This window comes from Quercus lobata, chromosome 7 (genome assembly GCF_001633185.2).
Source record: "Quercus lobata isolate SW786 chromosome 7, ValleyOak3.0 Primary Assembly, whole genome shotgun sequence".
In the NCBI taxonomy this organism is placed as follows: domain Eukaryota; kingdom Viridiplantae; phylum Streptophyta; class Magnoliopsida; order Fagales; family Fagaceae; genus Quercus; species Quercus lobata.
Genome location: NC_044910.1, coordinates 44,743,489 through 44,751,089, shown reverse-complemented (window position 1 = coordinate 44,751,089; position 7,601 = coordinate 44,743,489).

Genomic DNA, 7,601 nt, shown 5'->3' with positions numbered 1-7,601 from the left:
TTTAACTGGACGTGTGTCATTTTTCATAAGTTTAAGATAACTTAAGGACTTGATACGTGGCTTAATCCCATTGCCTTAGAGCTTGTTGATGGGGAGTAACTATAAACATACCACCACTAGCTAGGAAATTGTATAGACAAAAAAAATAATAATAATAATAATCACAATCAATCAAACAATTCTTGAAGCATCATGAAAATTTTCTTGTCTGCAGAGAAAACTTGAAGAAGACAAGTGTTTTCCGAATGAAGCTCCATCCCAACCTGTCATAGACTTCTAGGTATGTTCAAGATCGCAATTTTTATAACAAGATATGCTCTTGTCTGTCCTTGAGATTCATCATTGAATATGGATATGACTTCTTGTTCATTTCTGGGAGATGATTCTTCTTTAACCCGAATGCTCTTATGTCCTAAGTACATTTTTCTTTAAGTTAATTTGTTATCATGCTGATTCTAAAAATTAATAAATTGTTATGATGATACATTGATACTGGATGCAAGCAAAATGCAAAGAATTGCGAGACCTTGTCATCTTACCTGCATTTCTTAAATGAAGATGTAAGGTCTTTGCTTCCCAAAAAGATCCTACTGGTAGTAATCACGTTTTCACCTCTTATGGTAGGAATTGCAATTTTGTATTGATCAAGTTGAGCCGACAATATTGAAACAGAAGGAAAGAGAAACCCTTGATAGTGACCATAAGTTAATCATGATTTTTCTTTTTTTTTGGTTTCCTTGTGGAATATTATCCAAAAAGTTATGATTTCCATATATCCATTTGGATAAGGATTTGCTGCACGCATACAAAGTTGTAGCACTTACTACGTACAAATCTAGGTGACAAAGAATTAGGATGACACAAATCCAAGGTTGCAACTAACTAATTTTGAGTGAAATTTTTGTTAACCCTAACGTTAAAATCTCTCTCTCTCTCTCTCTCTCTGTGAAACCCCAGCCACCTTATCATGTCATTAAACCCATCAATAAAACCATCACCACATGCACAAGTCGCTGAGCACATCAAACTGTCTTTGTCGAACCCACCCATGTACCCCATGTCTCTACCGTTTCACCTATTTACTTCCCTCTCCGCCAGTTCTGCCCCCTTCCCTCTCTCACTCTGCTAGTACCATCCCCAACCCCCATCTCTCTCGTTGCCTTTTTTTGTTCTTAAAAAATTAAATATAATATAACTCTTTGTAATATCACATTATCCAATAGCATTTTATTGAATTAACATGTTATCAATCCTATTGTTGGATTAAATGTTTTCTAAATACAAGTTCAAGTAATAACCCAATAGTAATGATATTTTTTGTGGTGCTCTATATACATATATTTTTTTAATTACTAATGTGACAACTCAACCTTTCCATGGCATGGCAAATACGTACCTTGACCATGGAGACCTTGGAAAATTCAAATCTCAAGACCTAATCACTAAAACCAGATCTCAACCAGGACCCATGAATCTCAAGACCCTAATCACTAAAACCATGGAACCTTCGTTTATAAAGACAGATTCTCTCTTCGAATTCGATTTCAATTCTTAGTGATGATTAGGGAGGAGATTACTCCCATAATGGGCATAAAAAGGGATTAAGGAAGAGAAAAAAAATGTATGAGAAACAGAACCAGCTCCTCCTGAATGAAATTCTTTGCTCATTCTCTGATTTAGGCATTGAATAGTCACTTATTGGTGATCCCCAAAGATTTGCCCGGTGCTTTGTGTTCCTTCTTGCATACGGTTTAGTCCACACGATCAACTGCATCATCAAAACTCATACGTAAAGATGATATATAAATATACAAGATGTACATTATTGAACATATATATTTTATATGTGATATAGTTTAGTCTTCCAATTATTTTGATGTTTGGTGAACATGATGAATATGAAGTGACTATTACATAGTTTGTGTGACATCTACACTAAATATATTTATATAGTGAGGGGAAGATGAGAGAGTCGTGTTATTCTTCTACCATTTTAAAACAGAATAAGCAGAAACTAACTTGTCTTCTTGATTAGATTAAATCACACCTCTTTATATTAAGATAATATTCACAAGCACAAATAAGACTTCTATACATGCCGACAGCACCAAGCCAAAAGACCCATGGCTGTGTTTATTTTATAAGCACATGTACTTAATAGGGAAGAATGAAGGAAAAAAAAAATAGAGAAGACAGTAATCTCAAATCTCTAGACAGTCTTAACTGACAAAACAATTTTTTTTGTTCCTTTTTTTTTTTTGAAAATAAATAATTCCTGAACAAACATGAACAGTTGTGGTGCGGACACTACATGATGGCACATCTGTGGAGATTATCTTTATCATTTATGTTATCTTTATTTGGGTTTATCTTTAGTATTGGATTAGTATTTGAGATTGTTAGGATTATTGTATTAGTATTTGAAATTGTTTAGGAGAGTTTATTTTTATCATTATGATTTTTGGAAGCTGTATATAAAGCTCCAAATGGTTCATTTTGTAGTTTACAGACTATTATTATTATTTGCAGAGATTGCATAGTATTTGTTTGGCGGTGATTCCAAACACCTTAGGTGGGAAGTCTAAGGTTTTTCGGTAGGACTAATCTAGGTGGGAAGCCTAGGTTGTCCTCATCAAGTTGAGCTTAATTTTCCTTTAGAGGTGGGGGGAGCCACACGTGGGAGCAATTGATGCAACTGGGAGTTATGCTCTTTCATGTTTGGCAATTGGCAATAGTTGGAATCAAAATGTTCCAAACTTGCAATTATTTGGTTTTAGAATGGGCTTGAGCTACAGCTAAAATCTGGTTTCTTTGTAGGTACTGTTCCCCTCTGATTAATGGTACTCTGTTTGTTATTGTACCTTTGAATAATTGTTGGTCCTATTCATGAGGACAAATTCCATGGTTACTCCCAATCATACAATAGAAAAGCGGGAAAAATAAAATTGGCAGAAAAACTATTGCATATCTATCATAGCTTTACCCTCCTAGGCAAACAAGTGGTTAAGATTAGAGATCCATGTCTTTGTCTTTGTTTCCTTTTATTTTTCATCTCTATCTCATTGATTCTGAACCAACTTAGAGATGTCAAAGTATATCCAACCTGTTCTTGTTTTCATCCCCGACCCTGACCTGTCCCACTCTCACCCTACATATACAAATATTTTCCGCCCCAAAAAGAGGAAAGACAAGGTTGAGGCTGTTGGAATAAATCACCATTTATCTGTGAATTAAATTAAATATAATCCCAAGCAATAAAGAAAATAGAAATATATGGAAGCTTCGAGAAAATTAACCACCCAAAAAAAGAAAACACACACACACAAACGAGAATTTATCCCAACAAGTGATATCAAAATTCATAATGGTGTAAGGAAAGGTATCAAGGATATCAATATCTTTTTTGCAGCTGAAGCAGGACGTGTCATTTTTACAAGAACTCATTGATCGACAAGTGGTTTTGTTGATTTCGGGTTGTTAATTTTTAAGGGGGCTAGTAATGTTGAGAATAAAATAGTGATAAGCTGGGAAAGGACAAGAACAGAAAATTATTGGCTGAATTAATTAAATGGGAGTATAATGTCATAATCCCTTAATTTTCAAATTAAAAATTAAATGTCAATTTTATGGTTGTATATTATTGATAATCCATTCACTGATTGAAGCACATCGTTCCTCTTTTTTGATTCAAATAAAATGGAAGTATATATCGTTATCCCCTATCCCAAAGAGGCTAGGGGGTTTAGGTTTAGCATATAATTGCCATATCCAAACGTGTTAGAAGTGTGAACTGTCAGTAAACTGTAAACCCATCGATAGAGTCGGCATGAATGAATCTAAAATTTTTGTTCCTGATTGACATAATTGAAATATTTGTCTCCAATCAAAGAGTACAAATTAAGAAAGGTTGTTGCTCAAGTGCCATGGCCCTTATGTCCTATCATTCTCAATAAGCGGTGCCTTTCATTTATAAATGAGAATCATTATACGCGTTTTTGGGCATTTAACGACAAATTACTTAATTTTTATGATGATACTATTAGTTCATTTTGAATTGTACGTATAAACTTGAAAATCTATCTATTATTTAATTTTTATTTGAGTCTTTTGCTATTTTATTTTTTAATTATTATTTTTTGCATGTAAAAAATACAGATCGACTCATAACTTGATTAACCAACTCACTAATAACCAATTCAGCCAAAAAAAAAAAAAAAAAACTCACTAATAACCCATATTTTTTTCTCAAAAAAAAAAAAAAAAAAAAAAAAAAAAAAAAAACTATTAACCCATTTTTGACTTGAATCCAATTAACCTAACCTAAACCCAACTCGACATGTCTTGTTTGCATGGTCTAGTTTTTATAAAGGAGATTTTATTTTTTCTGTGCTCTAATTAACTCTCGTTGCTTATTTTTTGCCGCTCATCTATAACCAAACCCCCCAAAAAAAATGTAGCATCTAAAAATGTAGAATTATGAGTAACTATTGCATGTAATAACATCCTTCTCATTTGGAGATTGAGGGAGTCCACCCATATATATGTTTGTTTGATATTGCATGCAACTATATATTATACAAAGTTATAAATCACCTCTAAGAATGACAATGGATAGGGTTTAAGACAAAAAAGAATTTCCAAACCCAAACCCTATAATTATTTTGAATGCTTGCACTCACTAAATCCTATTAAATTTTAAGAATTTTCCATCCCAAATCTGTTCCATTTATAACTTGTAAGGACACGATTCTGTAACGAACCTAAACAGTATTGGGTTCGCATGTGAACAGGCCCAAACAATATGATTTGTAGAGCGTGAGTGTAAAAAACTAGGTTAACTGTGGTTTCACTTACAAAGATTCACTCTCAATAACGTTAAAGATCTAATGTTGTTACAACGAACGTTTTCTCTAGTGACCAGGGCAACTCTTGTTCTCTCTTCCTGCTTTCTTCTTTTCTGTTTTTGTCTTTCTTTTCCTCTTCTTCTTTTTCTGTTCCCATCCTTTTCTTCATGCTCTTCTTTTAGTTTATATACTCCCATTTGCGCTCCATCCTTACCGCACACGTGTAGGTTGGGTCCGGAGGATTTCTTTCTGTCCCATCTGGCACCTCCTGGAACTTCCTATGGGCAGCTGTAAGGCTGCTTCCTTACTGTTTAGGTATCACCTCCACATTAATGCGGCCAGAGAGTTGGTTGAGAGGTCATTAATGCGGAGGCAGCTGTAGTTACAGATATTTGTTTGCCTTATCTCTTCCATCCTTAGTCGGTTACTCTATCATTTACGGTGACTTAATTCTGAGATCTGATCATAGTAAGATCACGTCCCGATCGTCCTCGGACACATACTGCCGAGGAGTATGATGTCCTCGGACGGATACACATCCTCGGATGGGCCACGGGCCCAACAATCCTGAATCAATTCTGAACCCTATGGGCCTATTGATCGAACGGTCCCCACATAACTCATTTTCTATCAAACTTGGTAGTTCATCTTATCATTAGTTGAGTCAAACAAGTTGGATTAAGTTGAGTTAACCTAGCTAAAACTGAATATCCAATTTTTTTTTTAATAATTAACATAGTTTAAGTATTTCTAAGCACTTTTATACTAAATTAAGTAATATTTTAATAGAGAAAGAGAGAGACACCTACTTTTATTCTAAAAATCATACTTTTTCCTGTAAAAAGACTAGAGCAAGGCCTAATTAGAAATTAATCAAATTTTGATTGTTTATTAAAGACCTTTATGTCTTCGCCCTAATCGCCCTAAAGGAATACGTGCTTCTAAAAAATCTTTTATAAATGTATTTTATAATTTAAATTAATAATTGAGTCGGTTGGACTATCTATTCTATAAAAATCTAATCCCTTTCTAAACCCTAGAAGGAGTTTAAATCTAACCCAACCCATTTCGATTCCTACTAAGCACCAACAAATCCTCCATATCTCAAATCACCTCATACTTTGTACACGATTTATATATTTTAAAACAAGGAGTAGTATATTCTCTAGGACAGCGTCATTTCCGCTCCAATATTTGTCCATCTATAAATAAATTGGTACATGATGAAAAAAAAATGGTATATACTATATACTCTTTGATTAAGATGGTTTAACCATTTACATGCTGGGTTAGAGGTTGAAGATTGCGCATTTTCTCGGTTCATACAATTACATATCAAGGGTGCGCCCATCCATAAGTAATTTCAGTTTAAAGGGTCCTATTCCTATATATTATATACATATAGGGTCTTTGAAAATCTAACACTAAAACGTGTTTTGTGGTATAATTTTCTCTGTTTGGAACAAATCATGTAATTTAATACTGTTTTGTTTAATATTTCCGAGCAAGACCAAGCAAGACTCGAAGGAATAAAAAAAGAGAAATGGGTCTCTACGTGCATTGGGGGGGCCATTTGGGAATCAATATGCAATGGATGGATGTGAAGGATGTCATTTTCTGGTCGGACATATAATATACAAACTCATTCTCTTTCCCACCTGGGAATTAGGGTTTTGATCTATGGAACTAAAAACATATATGGGGTTTTGTGTATTTATATTTACTATATATTTATACGTGTGCATGTGTATGTGTAAGGAAGAGAGCATTGGATACTGAATTGGGATGAGGAAGCATCAATTACTTGGAAGGAAGCTCCGAATGCATGAAGCCAAAGCAGATTGAATTATATATATCCACAATTTGTACTTGTCTTTCCGTTTCTCATTTCATTTAATTTCATCAATTATTATGTGAGATTCAAAGTCAGCTCAGATAAAGACGTTGTGGTATAAATAATAATGAAGCCATTGAAATGTCGCCCCTCCATGTTTGAGAAATGCTAGCACGCTGTAGACAAGGCCAATTGTGTGACTATGTAACCTCTCTTGTGTGGGTGATTGATGTGTCTGTGTGGCTCTATTCAAATAATTGCGGAATTTGAATTTCAAAGCTTGCATGGGTCAGCTAGGATGTCATTGCAGAATTGTGATAATGATTTTTGTTTTAATGTGGAGGAGAGATTTGAATTCTTAACGTTTTTGTTAAAATCACTAGCATATGCCGGCGAAATACTACAAAACTCTTGGCCAATGATCGGGGCTGCTCTACATAGAGTTTAGGGTGGTCATAGGACCACCTTGACCTGGAAAAAAAAAAAATTATTATGTATAAATTTTAAAAATTTATAATTTTTTTATCCTTAAAAAAACTGTGACCATCTTAAATTTTTTTTAGGTCCAACATAATTAAATTTTGGACAAAATTTGGCAACAAGCTTGATTGTAGACTAAGATTATAACTCTATTCAATATTTTTTTTATTGAATGTGAATTTTAATAAATCTATTATTTTATTACATTTTCTTTTTAAATCCTCCATATTTGCAAAATTTTAAGAAGATAAAAAAATCAATAACTATGTCGTCAATTAAATGTTTAAATTTCAAATTTTTACAGTCTAAAATTATACATAAAAAATAATTTTATGAATCAAATGGTAAATAACATCCGATTAGCATAAAATTTTGATGTGTTTTAAGAACATAGAGAACATGCAATTCATTGATTAGATTTTCAAAATATACAACAATGTTAA